Source organism: Peromyscus leucopus, chromosome 3 (genome assembly GCF_004664715.2).
Source record: "Peromyscus leucopus breed LL Stock chromosome 3, UCI_PerLeu_2.1, whole genome shotgun sequence".
In the NCBI taxonomy this organism is placed as follows: Eukaryota; Metazoa; Chordata; class Mammalia; order Rodentia; family Cricetidae; genus Peromyscus; species Peromyscus leucopus.
Genome location: NC_051065.1, coordinates 96847654 through 96864101, shown reverse-complemented (window position 1 = coordinate 96864101; position 16448 = coordinate 96847654).

Below are 16448 nucleotides of genomic sequence, written 5' to 3'. Positions count from 1 at the left end.
GTCAGTGTTTTCTTGAGCAAAAGAACTTATAAAATGAATCCCTCTATATACATAGAAATTGGATTTATTAGAATGACTTACAGGCTGTGGTCCAGGGCTTGTAATCCAACAAGGGCTGCCTGTGAACAACAGAAAGTCCAAGAATCCAGTACTTGCTCAGCCTACTAGGATGGATATCTCAGCTGGTCTTCAGTCTACACTGGAATCCTAGAGAACTAGGCTCTGATGCTAATGAAGGAATGGATTTGCTAACAAGGTGAGGGGAAACAGGCAAAGAGCAAAAGATTCCTTCTTCTTCTTCTTCTGTACCCCTTATATAGGCTGCCAGCCAAAGGTGTATTCCAGATTAAAGTTATATCAATCCCTCAAAGACTTGGATTGGAAGTTGGTCTTTCTACTTCAAATGATATAGTTAAGAAAAAAAAAAAAACCTCTCAGAAGTATACCCAGCCATTTGAGATTTAGTTCATCTATGATACAGTCAAGTTGACAACCAAGAATAGCCATCACACCAGCCTTATATAATATTAAATTAAGTGCATTCAAATGAACATATGTATATATACTTATATACTCTGCACCACTCTCTTTGGGCTATTTCTGGGTATTTAGATTTTATGTGAATGATATCTTAGCCACAGTTTAGTTTTATCTTAACTATTGTAGCTTAGATGAATTAAGTTCTGAAGGTTCAATCTTCTTTCACTTATTCTTGTTATTTCAATGACTTAATCAAATATTCATGCACTATCAAATCTCAATATGGCTTTTTGAAAATACAGAAGGCCCACTGAAATTGGGAATACAGCAGTCGAAATTTATTAATCAGTTTAGAGAGAATCAACATCAGCATAGAATGAATTCTTTTCACTTTGTAACCTGTAATGATTCTCCTTTTATGAAATTTTTTAAAGGCTTGTTTATTTATTATGTGATGTGTGAGTGTGTGCAGTTGCTCTTGGAGGCCAGAAGATAGCATTGGATCCTTTGGAACTGGAATTACAGGCAGTTGTGAGCAAACATGTGGGTGCTGGGAACTGAACTGGTCCTCTGAAAAGCAACTAACACTCTTCACTGGTGAGCTATTTATCCAGCCTCTTATTCAATATAGTATAATTTTTAAAATTCTAGGTTACTTATTCAAGTTTCTTGTATTGCAACATTTGTGTAGCTCAGGTTCCTACAAGGCTTGCATAATTATTGTTTTTTTGTTTTGTATATATATTAGTCTTAATTTTCTTTTTTATTAAGAATATTTTTCATTTTACGTGCCAATCACAGATTCCCCTCTTTCCTCCTCACACCCCTCCAGCATTCCCTCACCCACTCACTCCCCATTCCCTCCTACAAGAAGGTAAGGCCTCCCATGGGGAGGTAGCAGAGCCTAGTAAGTACATTAAGTAGAGGTAAGTCCAAGCACTTCCCCCTGCCTCAAGGCTGCACAAGGTTCCTATGAATCTAAATATTCATTTGAAAATATTTTATTTTATGTTTAATTTATGTATGTTTGTGTTTTAATATGAAAGTTTGTAATATAAGTGCAGATGCTCACAGATGCCAAAAGAAGGCATCAAATTCCATGCAGCAGGAGTTGTAGGCAGTTGGGAGTCTCTAGACATCTTGTGTGCTAGGAACAGAATTCAGGTTTCTTGCAGGAGCAATATATTCTCTAACTGATGATCCACACCTCCAAACACCGTGTGTGTGTGTGTGTGTGTGTGTGTGTGTGTGTGTGTGTGTGTGTGTCCATATGTATATGTGTATGTGATTTCCTACTCTAACAGTCCTAAATCAAAGATTTTCTGAGAAATTTAGTTTGGGCCTTATCATCTCACATAAATACTTATGTTTAAACATGTCTACTCCAGAGTGAAGTTTTAATAATATGAAGGCACTGTGTCCCATTTATAATGGTAGCATTTTCAAGTATATTCTTATAAAAGCACAATTCTATCTTAATCAAATTCCATGAGACTTTAACCCTCTACATAGAATTTAATAAATCTGCTCATCAGAGAAACTTCTATACAGATTAACATCTGGCTTCATATGCTTCAAAATTTAGTTCTTTACCTCCACTATCAACATTTTTCTAATGCCAGGAGATAAAAGCCAAAGTCACTTAATGATTCCTCTGGTGACCCTACATTTTCAGCTGCAGGCAAGTCAGCAGAGTGGGCAGTGGGATTAGTCTTGGAAGCCACTCTTGCATGGGGCAGGAAGTTATAATTTATGGACACATATCAGTGTCTTGGAAAAACATAAATATATCTGTCTAAATTCAAAACATGTTATTTTTTACCCAATTCCCACTTTACCTAATTACTTTTTCCAGAAGAATACCAAACTCATTTTATTTTATGGAATAAAATGAAAATGCTCTTCAGAAATGTAAGTTTTATATTTGAGAATAAAAGACTAAATGAAAATTCTCTTCAGAAATGTAAGTATAATATTTGAGAAAAAAAGACAAGGTTAATTATAGAAATATTCTACCTATAAATTATAGAACATTTTTATAGTTAAAATATTGAATCCCATGGGTGGGTGTAGGAATCTGAAAATGCTAGTAAACACAAAAACATGAATGCATTTATATAAAAGTTTATAAACTTTTAAATAATATAGAAAATAGTACTATATGCTTACATATATATACACATATATATAGTTTCTAGTCAAATTTTAATAACTAACAAATCTTGTTTATTCAAGTACTGCGTGAACATTAAGTTAATAGAGTGAAAACCTGATGATAGGAAAATCAGACCATTTTTAATCTTACTGATAGCTGGAATTTTCTCCAGTCCTGCCTGGCCCACTGTCAGGACAAATCTCTCTCACCCACCAGTCCTGTAGCCACTCAGACCTAACCAAGTAAACACGCAGGAACTTATATTTCTTACAAACTGTATGGCTCTGGCAGGCTTCTTGCTATCTATTTCTTCTATCTTAAATTAACCCATTTCTATAAATCTATACCTTGCCACATGGCTCGTGGATTACCTGTATCTTACATGTTGTAACACATGGCGGCGTCTGGCAGCGTCTCTCTGCCTCAGCCTTCCACTTCCCAAAATTCTCCTCTTTCCTTGTCCGCCTATACTTCCTGCCTGGCTACTGGCCAATCAGTGTTTTATTTATTAACCAATCAGAGCAACACATTTAACATACAGAACATCCCACAGCACTTACCTTTTTAAAAATTTATTTTCTATTTTCTGAAAAATTGTGTCCATATATAAAATGTGTCTTGGAGATGCTTATGTCCACTCCCTCCACCTAGCTCCCCCAACTCACCTTTCTCCCAGTTCATGTCTTCTCTTCAACTTTTAACCTGTTTATTCCATTGACCTCCAAAGTCTTATCAGAATTATAAATGTGTACAACACTATATGCTGATAGTGTAAAAATATAGCTATAAATAATGTTATACTAATAGACATATTTTTATTATTGCATTCAGTTACAAAGTTTTGTTTTTAATAAGAGATAAATGTTAGAACACTTTGATTATTTACATATATATATATATATATATATATATTACATCTCTTAGAAACAGACAAATAAATACCAATAATAGCAAAAAAGTCTCAGACTTTAGAATTTCCTGTGGTTTTATTGTGACTATTCACAGCAAAACAATAATAATAAATAAAAATACTGTTTAGATCACAGACATAGACTTTTTCACTAAACTCATATTGACCTTGGCTTTCTATCCATCAATTCACATATTATGACTTTGACATTCATGTCACTTGCTTATTATAAATTTTGTTAAGATACAGAATAAGAGCTGGAAAGATTGCTTAATGGATAAAGGCATCTGTTTCCAAGTCAAACAACCCAACTTCAATCCATAAAGAAGAAATAAACTTCCAAAAGTTGTTTTTTGATCTCTATATAGGAACTATGACATGTGCACACACATATACAAACAAAATATATAAATAAAATTGTAATTGTAGAGATATGAGATTAAGTTCAGTATGCTGAGTTTTAATGCTCTGACCACTGATTTTTTTGTTTATAGTTATTGACTTTGTCTACCACTGACTCAACATTTTATTGTGCAGATAGAAGTTATTTACTTTGAAACATATATAATAATGAATTATTTCACTAGTAATTACTTTCTATTTTATTATTTAAGTTTTAAACTGTCTCTTCTTCTGATTTCAAGTCACATTTATTCAGTTCTCTTTTTTCTTCCTCCTATGAGGTCCCTTCTGCTACTCTCATTATACTTGTATTAGTCTCAGCAATACTCAAACACAAAAATACATATACAACACACACACACACACACACATACACACACACAGAGAGAGAGAGAGAGAGAGAGAGAGAGAGAGAGAGAGAGAGAGAGAGAGAGAGAGAGAGAGAGACTTAAATCTAGGCTCTACATTAAAAAAGGAACTTGCATCATTGTTCTCATTTTATTTTTCTTTAAGATTCCATTGTGTGTAAAGTCACATTTTCTTTTTCAACATAGATCTTGGTCAATCTTTGAAAATTTCTAGAGATCTAACATAATGTTGTCACACTTTTAGGATGTTCCTTATATGAGTCTATGAAAATAAAGAACTCCAAACTTTACATCCCAGTTAGCTTGTTAGTAAATTCCCTTTTCCTTCACTAAAGGTCAACGTATACACTATATATACATTTTATTTCTAAGAACTTTGTCACTTTTTCTTTTGTAGTCATAATAGCTCCAATTCTTCTATTTCATTTGTTTGCAACTTACTGTATTTTAGCTTGATTTTCTTTACCATAGCTTGTTTTCTCTTGTCCTATATTGAAAACCAAGGTCAACCAATAGGGAGGGGATGAATTTTATCCTTGTGAAATCATAATAAGAATGGAACAGGATGTGGAATCTTTGTTGCATTCACTTCCCTAATGAAGCAACCATGCTCAGTGTTGAGAAGGAGGCTGTGGTTGCAAGACAGAGATGCTTCCAATGAGCAAGTTTAAGGACAGCTCAAAGATGGCACACTTGAGTTCTAAATTCTTGCAGATTATAACAACTTCTACCATGCAAATGCAAATGATCCCAAAGTCTCTTATCTCTAAGATTTTAAAACTTTCTACTTTTAAATCTTTTATTTCTATGATTTCTCTATGCTTTACTCTCAAGAAATTTTTTAAGACTATTGTGTAAACAGTATTTATCTCAGAATTAGTTTGTAAGTTCCCTGGGTGTGGTTAAAGAATCTTTAACATCTCTAACAAAATTTGTCTTAAAACTTATAGCATAAGGCTATAAAACCTATACATAGGAATTTTAATTTGTTACATCCTAAATATGTGATTCAGCTCTTATCTACAATATGCTGTATATGGAACTTAGATTCAATTCTTGTTTAGGAAAATATGTTTAAATAGCAACCATGTGGCTCTTCCATCTTGACGGATGACCTTCAATGTGTAAGCAATCACATGACTGTCAGCCATCTTACTAAGGTTAAAGGGTAAAAACCATGTGACTTTACCATCTTAAGATCATAATGCGGCATAAAGCAATCATTACAAAACTTCTCAATCCTACTGAGCCCTTAATTGATAATTGCATCTCCTTTTAGACTAAGGAAACCACAACAGAATCTAAAATATTTTGGATTGTTATGGATTTTTGTATAGTGATAAAATTTTAAGATTATAAAAGCCTACTCAGATTAACACAAGCTGATTTAAGATGTATGTTTAACTACTTATGTCTTTGCTGCCAAGCTACTAGAAAATTTAGATAAGTAACAACATATGTTTGATAAATATGTTATATTTGATAATCAAAATTTGTAAATTCTTAAAATCTATAACTTTCACAGTAATATTTGTCCAAATTCTTTGTGTATTGCTTACTTTGCTTTAGCTACTTGGATAGCATATAAAACCGCTGCAATATTCCACAATGGTGAACTGTATCTATAATTAAAGATTTTAATTATTAATACTAAAAGAGCTTCATTTTAACATATTTTTTAAAAGCTGAACCTAACAGGGATCAAAAATGGAATGTAAAGTCCTAGTCTTATAAAAGTTGCTTACTGCAAACTGTTAAGGATAATTAGAATCAGTCAACCTATAAATGATCAACATCTTTAATGTGTTCAGAACTATACTTGTAGTCATGCTAAGTACTAATGTAATTAATTACATGAAAAGATTTATTTAGCCTCCTGTATGTGTTTCAAAATTAAGCCTAAAGCAAGCAACCAAATTAGGTACGCTTAATAGATAGATGGTCTTCAAACTCTTCAGAGATCTGCTGAATATGGCATATAAAATGTTTAATAAAAAATCTTTTCATGATAGAGAAAAATGCTAGCTCCTGGCAGTATCCCTCGATCTCCACCAAAAGATAAGGCACAGAAGGGCTCCACCTGGTGCTTGCTTAAAATGTGGCAAAGCCAGCCACTGGGTGGAAAACTGCCGTTCATGTTGTCTGCTGCCAGGATACTGTTCAGACTGTGAACAAGCAGGGCTCTCAGGAGTTGATTGCACCACTGTGCCTAGACAAAGTCGGCCACCCCACCCCCTTTCAAAGTTCCTATTCTACAGAAAAGTTGGTCAGATTTTCTAGACCTGGCAGCTGGAGACTGAGGTTGCCTTGGGACCTTTGCCCCCAAGACCCACAGAGGAACATAGAGTGCTTGTCCAGGTGTCCGTAAGTCTCATTTTTAATAGATTTGAAGGCTTCTTGGTGTTACTCTGGTGTTACCCAGCACTGGGGAGTCAATGGAAGGAAGATCTCTGAGATTGGAGTTTGAATCATCATTCTTGGTTCACAGAGCAAGTTCCAGGTCAGATAGAACTACACAGAGAAACCCTGCCTTGAAAAGAAAAGAAAAGAAAAGGAAAAGAAAAGGAAAGAAAAGGAAAAGAAAAGAAAAGTACTTGCCATTATGCTAAAAACATTTGTCTAATTTCTATACACCTAGACTTCTGGATAGAGGAAAGAGTGTTAATGTTTTTAACAAAATTCATTTTTGAGTTCTCAAGAATTTACTATGACTAAAAGACTTGAGCCTAGTGTTCTTTTTGCAAGGTGAATTTCAGTAAAGATTACAAACAGTGGTAATTCTAACATCTCAAAACTTTTACCTCTTTTTATAAACATAAAAGAATTCTTGTTAAGTTTCATGGAATCAACTTGAATATACTGTTTACAGGTCAAATGGACTCCAGATAAGTACTGTCAATCAACAGCCTGTTTCCCCACCTGCCTATTCCTGAGTATTGGATCTTTTCCCTTTTCCCTGGTCTTATGACTCCCCTCTCCAAGCTACCAGTGCCATGGGCCTGAACTGTCCTCTCCTAAACACCAGAACCATTGACCTAAAATTTTCAAATTTACACCTAAGAAAAAATTTCTCCTAAACTCCTTAACTTTCCTTTCTGTCCCTAACACAAAGAAGTCAAATTTGAATGGTTTCTTTAGTCCATTGAGTCTTTGTTGATGTTCCAGAAATTCACACCACCAGCTTAGTTACTCAATGAAAACAACTAAATTGAGGACTATGAGGAGGATGTTGTTTCCCTACTTGCAAGCACATGGTTTAGTTTCTCATTCATCTGTGGGAGAAAGCATAAGACAATTTATTCAGGTGGAAAGAAAACATTCCTTGTATCTCAAAGAAGCAGGGTCAGGCTACTTCAAGGTAGATCACTTACCCAGCAACTTTTATTTTATTTTTATTATTTTTAAATAATTAACTTATTTAAATTATGTGCATATGTTTGTGTTTGGGTACCTGTGAGCACAGGTACTCTCAGAATCCAGAGGTTGGATTCCTTGTAGCTGGAGTTTCAGGAGATTGTGAGCTGACTGAAGTGAGTGCTGGGGACAGAATCCACATCCTCTGGAAGAGAAGTAGTACCCCTGGACCACTAAGCCATCTCTACAGCTTTTTGAATAACATCTTTAAAGAAAAATGTATTGATTTTTATTCATTTACAAAACAATCACTAGATATCTAATTTCCACTGATTTATGAACTCCCCATAGCGCCAGCTGGTGACAGCCACATTTCAGTCTTCAGTAAGGAAAGCAGGGGAGAAGACTCCTCAAATGCCCATTAAGATATATTTACATTGAGTCATAAAGGCTCATCTAACTCATTGAGGAAGAATGCCTAATCACCTATCAGTTGCTTGAAATAATGAGCACACTAATTAATATTAGTGCAACTGATACATGGTAAATATTTTACAAGGAATTAATTTGTTACTTGTCATAACCTTATGCATTCTGTTACAGGATAAATCACTTCGAAAGGTTAGGGTGTGCTGGGAGTATTTATAAATATTTACAAACAATTTATCTCATACAATAGTCCATAAATAATTTGTGATTTATACATTAGCATATATTTAGGACATTCTGTTTACCATAAATATCTGAATTCAAGGAAATTTATTTAAAACCCACTGAATTCTGAAGTGACTGATTCAGTTTATTACAACTGGAAAGAATGGGAAAGGCTCAGTGGAGTTTTGTTTATTTGCTTTCATTTTGTTATCTTCACATATATTTACAATTTTAGAGGTAATTATATAGTGTGCCTAATGCTGAGATGGCTGAATATCAACTATGAGTAATTTATAAAATTAAATGAATGCTATTTGAGAATAATATATTTGGAAATAGACATATATGCCTTTTTATAAGGACATGAACTTGGGAGAAGGATGAGTTGGAGTAAGTTCTAGGGAGGTGGAAGTGGAAAATTGAAATAGATATAATCCAATTTTAGTGTCTCAATGTATGAAATTTTAAATAATAAGAAAACTATTTTAGAAAAGAAAAGAATTAAAATATTTTCTAGCGAAAAAATTCAGTGTTCCTTCTTCAGAAATCACTTCATAAAACTTCTTTACAGGACAGGATATATTTCAAAGCAAAACAGAATTACGCCATGACTTCCCTCTTATGCACAAAAAATTTGCATCTGTTGAAAGCATTTTCACTTTTTTAAAAATTATTGTCATCATAGAGCCTTCTTCAAGTAACTGATGGAAGCAGATGCAGAGATCCATAGCCAAGCACTGGGCCCAGCTCTGGGAGTGCAGCTGAAGAGAGGGAGGAAGGATTATATAAGAAAGGAGGGGGGTCAAGATCATGAGAGGAAAACCCACAGAAACAGCTGGCTGAGCTCCTGGGAGCTCACTTACTCTAGAGTGACAGCCAGGGAGCCTGCATGGGACTGACCTTGGCCCTCTGCATGTGGGTGACAGTAGTATAGGTTGGTCTGTTTGTGAGCCCCTAGTAGTGGGACCAGGAACTGTCCCTGGCACATGAGCTGGCCATTTTGGAACCTATTCCCATGGCAGGATGTCTTGTTCAACCTTAATGCAGGGAGGAGGAGCTTGGTTCTGCCTCAACTTGATATTCAATGCTTAGTTGATTCCCATGGGAGGTCTTACCTTTTCTGAGGAGTGGATAGCGGGGTAGAAAGAAGGTGGGGGAAGGGAACAGGAGGAGAAGAGGGAGGGAAAACTGTGGTTGATATGTAAAATAAATTTAAAAATTAATAATAATAAAAATGGTTTTATGTGTATGGATGTCTTACCTGCATGTGTATCTGTACACTGTATGCATGCAGTGTCCACAGAGGTCAGCAGAGGATATCAGCTTGCCTGAAACTGGAGTTACAGGTAGTTGTGAACTACCTGTGGATGCTGGGGATTGAACCGGGGTCTTCTGGAAGAGCAGCAGCCACTGTTATTAACCAACAAGTCACCTCTACAGCTCTTCAACTTGCTTTCCTATCATATTATTCTAAACTATTCAGATTTTTTAAAAACAAATTCCCACCATCAATAACTCTTTGCAATAATAGCAATGTTTCTTGTGGAGATTTGTGTTTTCACTAAAAAAATAAATAAATAAATAAATAAATAAATAAATAAATAAATAAAGTTTGGTATTTACTATTTGAACAGTACAGAGAGTCCCAAACAAGCAAATGCCAACAGGGGAGATGTGTATCACCCTGATTTGGGCATATATCTCCCAGTTTTGTGATTTTTTAAAAAAATAAATTGAATAACTCTTAATTTTATTTTTTCCATGCCAGGTGTGGAGAGCTTATCCTCCCCTGGTTCATAGACTGAGATCATCTTAAAGCAGTGGTTCTCAACCTTCCTAATGCAGTGACCCTTAAATAAAGTTTCTCCTGTTGTGGTGACCCCCAACCATAAGTTATTTCATTGCTACTTCATAGCTGTGATTTTGCTACTGTTTTAAATCATAATGTAAATATTTGATATGCAGGATATCTTCTATGAGACCCCTATGAAATGGTCATTTGACCTCCCAAGGGGGTCCCAACTTACAGGTTGAGAATCATTGCCTTTAGTTGCAATCTGTATTTTGAAATATATTTTTATTACTGTCACCTACTTCCACATACATTTTCTTTTAAAAATGTTTTTAGTTAGGCTTTGAAAATGTCTTCATGTGTACAATGTGTATTGATCATATCCATTTTCCACTGCTTTCCTTCAGCTACTTCTGGTGCATTTAAACCATCTCCAACTTCTGATCTGTATTTAAGAAATTTTTATTAATAACACAAATCCAGTTAGTGCTAACTATAGGTTCTAGAGCACTGACAACCTACCAGGTCACCTCACCAAAGGAGAGTGACTCTTCTTCCTCAGCAGCCATCAACTGCCAATAGCTTCTCCCCTTGTGACCAAAGTAATGTCATACACTTTGCTGTTTTTTTTTTGTTTGTTGTCATCGTCCTTATTTTATACTAAAGCTTGCCTTTAATGTGTGATATTGCTCCACAAGTTAGCATCTTTAGTAGATGCTCAGAATCAGGCCTGCAGTTCCCACCATTCTCAACTAGGAGACTCGTTTATGCTGGATCTCAAGAAAGATGCGGCTTCTGTTCCTTGAGTTTTCTTGGATCTTTGGCTCTCAGACCCCTTTTTGGTCACCTTGGGGACATTATCACTAATCCCACCTTTTTGTTCATAGGAGATCTTCCCAACCTTTGTTTTTATGTTATTCATTGTGTGTACTGACATTATTAAATCACCAGTGGTTGAGCAAATTAAGACACTCTACATCATATTTTCACAGTGGTGGCATGGCTGACATTTTGTAGCAGGCTTTCCTGCTCATTACTCACATGGTTTGCAGTATCTGTGATCTCTTCTCGCTATATGCTAATAATGACCCCATGAAATCTCCTGTTACTGTGACCGAGTATCTGACAAGAAGAAACAGAGGAATGAAGAGTTCATTCTGCTCATAGTTTGTGCGGTGTTCTAGTTATATGCCTGCTGTGTGATGAAATATCCTGACAAAGGAAACTTAAAGGACAGTGGGTTTATTTTGTCTTGTAGTTCAAGAGTACCAACATCATAGTGGGAAAGTCAGGGCAGCAGAAACTTGACGTAGCTGGAAACATTGTGTTCACAGTCAAGTAGCAGAGGGTGATGAATGCTTGTATTCAACTCACAATTGTCTTTATTTATGCAATTAAGGATGCCATATCAGGGGATGGTGCCACCCACGGTAGATGGATCACTCCAGCTTAATCTAACTGAGGTAATTCCCTTATAAGCATACCAAGATGTTAATCTCAGAGGTGATTCTAGAGCTCATCAAGTTGACAAATGAAATTAACCCTCACAGGCATATGCTGACCATCATGGAGGGAAAGGCATGGAGGCATGAGTGTGTATGTAGAACCCTTCAACTTCTCATGTTCGGAAAACAGGGAGATGAGTAAATAGGGATTGTTGATTGGCTATACAATCAAGGTTTACCCTAGTGACCTATTTATTATCTCCAGCAAGGTTCAACCTCCTAAAGGTTCCACAATCATCTCAAACAGAATCAACAACCAAAGACCAAGTGTTCAGACACATGAGTCAATGGAGGACATTTCACATGAAAACAATCACAACACGTACAGTGGTTAAATTTTTCTTAGATATAACTCTTCCCCAGAGTGCAAAACATATGAAGCTGATAAATCATGTACTGCTGTGAGATTTAAGGAGCACACACACACACACACACACACACACACACACACACACACACACACCACAGAGGAAAAGAACACACAAAAAGAAAGTCAAAGGGAACCCCACAGTAAACCATTTTGTGTCTATCCTGCTGCATTTCAACTTTTGTAAAGTTCATGAATTACAGGGACAACACATTCACCAAACCCACCAAGCATGGAATGCTGTTGCACCCTTGCTGAGGACCATGGCACTGCTTCACTTGAGGGATGCTGGCTGTGACTTTGTTTCCACTTTCTATTCATTTAAGCAAACTCCATATGGAGCTTCTTTGATGCCCAGCATTCTTTTTTGAAGTAGATTGGTGCTATTAGGAGCAGATGTATCTCACTGTCATGAAAAGCCTTATGTTATTAAAACATCTTTTAAAGCATCTTTATCATTTATGCCATATTCTATGGATCTCTGAAGTGTTTGAAGACCATCTGCCTATCTAAAATATATCTCTGGCCTAGAAAACATATCTAACATGGCCACAAATTTGATTGTTATTTATGACTAACTACTAACCTACATTTCTTAATTACCTTATACAGTTTGTAATAATAGACTTTAAGGACTAGAAATTTACATTACATTGTTTAAAAAAGCTTCAGAGGTACAATACCTTAAACAAGAGTAGAAACATATATGTAGTATATCCTAACAAAAAGAACCTTAAATTTATATCAATATACAAAATTCCATACCAATATAAAATATTTGAGACTAGTGTTTGTTCAAAAATAGACTCAACTATCCATCCTTTTATGTCATCATTTCTATATTATATTCCCCTTTTTCTCTTCAGAAAGAGATCCCTGAATCTAATCTCCTTTATTCATTTTTTTTCTGACCGTGATCTAAAAATTTGTAGCCAACCTTCCTAAACGATGACAAATATCCATATCCCATCAAATGACCAAAAAACCATCCACCCCACCTCTTGGGAATGTGGGCATTGTGTTCTCTAGAATGCTTCTTGTTGTCTGGAGTGCTAGAATTATTGAGGTACACTGAGAAAATTAGGATAATTGTCAAGTTTTGGATAGAATAGTCTGTGAGGCTGGATCATCTCATCCAACAGCCTTGAAGCTGTTCTGGATGCAGAACTCTGAGGAAACTGAAACAGAGATATTCTGAGAGGCTGGATCACCTGGACATTCATTTTCATGGGTGTTTGGTCTTCTTGCTCTGAAAATACACAAACTTTCAGAGGTAACATATATATCTTCAGTAATACAAATATGGACCATGTGTTGTATACAAGACAGACAAAGACAATTTTTTTATTTTACGTTTGAGCAGGTAAAATATATGTAACCTGTGTTGTAGCGTTTTTTGTAGGTTTATTTTTTATTTCTGTAGCCAAGATTTTCAGGGGGGGGGTCTCCCCTATTCAATTCTGGTCTCTATCAACCTTGAATGAATTCATAGTCTTTCATTTTCTGTGGAAACAAAAGTGTAACCTCATCCTCAACATATTGCTAACTTCCACTTTGTAATTAAGACATGAAAAATAGGTATAGGCTGGTTTAATTTAGCAGTTCATAATCCAATGTTTCTCAGCAGCTATCATTTTTCATCAGGAGTAAAAAAAAAATCACTCAACAAGACACCATTCAGGATCCAGACTCTGTGTATTTTCCACCTTTACATGGCCTACCCTTTTTTATTATTTTATTCTCTCTTTAAAGACTTTATCTTATTATTTATAAGCTATTTTTTCTATAACTGCCTATACCTATCTTCTTTTCTTTTTTAAGTCTCTGCACATGTTAAAACATATTGTACCTTTTTAGAGGTTTTATGTGCCTGGATTTGGCTTTACTAAGCATATGCAGTGTTCTCTGATTGGATGAGACAAATCTTAAACTTTCATGTCAGCTGCTGTATAGTGGCTCAGCTTAGCACATGGTACTGGCAAATGGCACTAGTGCATGATCCTGATAGCTAGATCCAGCCTGCAGGCAGCAGTCTATAGCCATGCTTCTGTATGCCACTGAACACCAGTCCACCTGAGAAACTGCAAGACTAGGAGCCTTATCCTGCTTTTTGTCTAGAACTTTTCTTATCTTTCCCAGGCTCTATGTTTGGATATTTGAGCCCCACACTGGGCACCATTTGCAACAAGTCTTTCTATGTCCTGCCAGCCAGCTCCCAAATAATGACACTGAGATTTCTTATTAATTATGAATGCTCAGTCTATAGTTTAGGCTAGTTTCTAACTAGTTATTATAAATTAAATTAACCCACTTCTATTTATTTATGTGTTGTCATGTGACTTGTGGCTTTTACCTCTCCTCCTGCTTGTCTCGTTGACCCACCGCAGTTGGCTGACATTTCCCCTTTTCCTCCCAGAGTTCTCTCTCTGCTCTGACGTCCCATCCATATGTATTCCTGCCTAGTTATTGGCTATTCAGCTTTTTACTAAACCAATCAGAGTAAAACATCTTCATAGTGTATAAGAAGATTATTCTACAACATTCATTGTTTACTTAATGCTGCTATTCTAAGTGGTGAGAGAAGTAATCTCTCATTGTAGTTTTCTGAAGCCTAGTTTTGGTTTCTATACCATACTAAGTAGCTGTTGTTTACAGGAATATATGACATTTTGAAATTACTAGAATTGTACAAATTTCTCAACAGATGAAAGTGATTAATGTCTTAAGAGTTATGTATTTACATAGCTTGATTTTATCTGTATGTGCTGCCTGCACACATCACATTTTATAATATAGCTTCTAAAATAGATGTCATTTCTTAATAATAAGAGAAATTATTTTTAAATAGAATGCAAATTTACTTGGCAAAGAAAATATACAGACTGTACTAAGACATATTCAATCTATTCATTCATGCATTCAACAGAAGCATGTTAGGTGCTGGTGATGTAATCCTGGACAGAATGATTCTTATCTTCACAGAAACCCTTATTGCTAGAAGTCTTAGCTAGGGTATCCCTCATAGAGTCCTTGGAGTTTCTATTGCCCAACTGCTATCAGAGAGCCTTAACTCAGCAACTGATAGAAACAGATGCAGAGACCCACAGCCAAACATTAGGCATATCTCAGGGAATCCTGTGGAAGAGGAGGAGGAAGGATTATAGGACCCAGTGGTGTCAAGGTCACCACAAGAAAAAGCACAGAACCAACTAACCTGGTTTTATAGATTCTCACAGAAACTGAACTGGCAACCATGGAACTTGCATGGTACTCATCTAGGTCTGCTGCATATATTACAGTTGTGTAGTTGGTCTTTGTGTGAGATTCCTAATAGTGAGAGCAAGGACTGTCTCTGACTGTGTTGCCTGCTTTTGGATTTGCCTCCTTCAGCCTTAATAGAAGAGAAGGTGCCTAGTCTCACTGCAGTTTGATATACCATAGCTGGCTAATATCCATGGGAGAGCCACCTGTATCTGAAGAGAAACAGTGGAGGAGTGAATAGAGGTGCTGAAAGGAGATGGTGGGAGGAGAAATTTTGGTTCGGATGTAAAAACAAAACAATTAAGTAAACAACATCAACAAATCTGGTTTTCCCATTTATTCCCCTACCTCTGCCACACTCTGCTCTCTTCCTCTTGCCTTCTTCCCTGTAGGGTGATATTTCAGACACATTAACTTGAGCCTTTTGGACTGTCATTTATCTCCTTTTTCTTGTCTCCTTTCCTCACTCTGGTGTTGCAACACCTTCTTTCATTCCTCCTTTTAATATTCTATGAATGAAAATGTCTGATAAGACAAGCTGCTCCATACTCTGTTGAGGCCCTTTTGGAATAATTTCTGTCATTTGTCCTTTCTTGTTTGTCTTCTTCATTAAGAAAAAAATACAACACAGTTAATAAAGTAAGGATTCAGTCATTAGGTCCCCTTTGCCTCATTATAAGAGGAAGTAGTCAAAGTGATGTTCTTAATGGATGACTGGGTAGATCCAATGAATTTTGAAAATCTTACAAATCTCCTGGTATTCCCTCTAAACTGTGGTCAATAAGCCCAAGGTTATATATGTATAAAGCAGTCCTTTTTGATCTCAGGGGATGTGCTCCAAGGTCCTTACTGTGGTTCATATACAGTACTGAACCCCACGTGTACTCTGTGCTTTATAATTCGTTCTAACTGGAGCTATTAGCAGTGTGCCCATACAAGTTTCATTGAGAACTCTTTTTTCTCCTCAAAGGAAGCCCTCCACTGCTTCTCTTTAAAATATCTGAGCTCTCCTCCTCAGAATTCCTAAATAATCTCATTATTAAGTAAATATTTGCTAGTAGAACATAAACTGCAATATACCAACAGTGTGAAATCAAAGATGGTTGACACATGATGAATGGATGGGTCATTCATATAACATGAATACACTAGAAAAAGGAAAGATTCATGTTCTAGACAGGATGGAACAAGACTACAAGA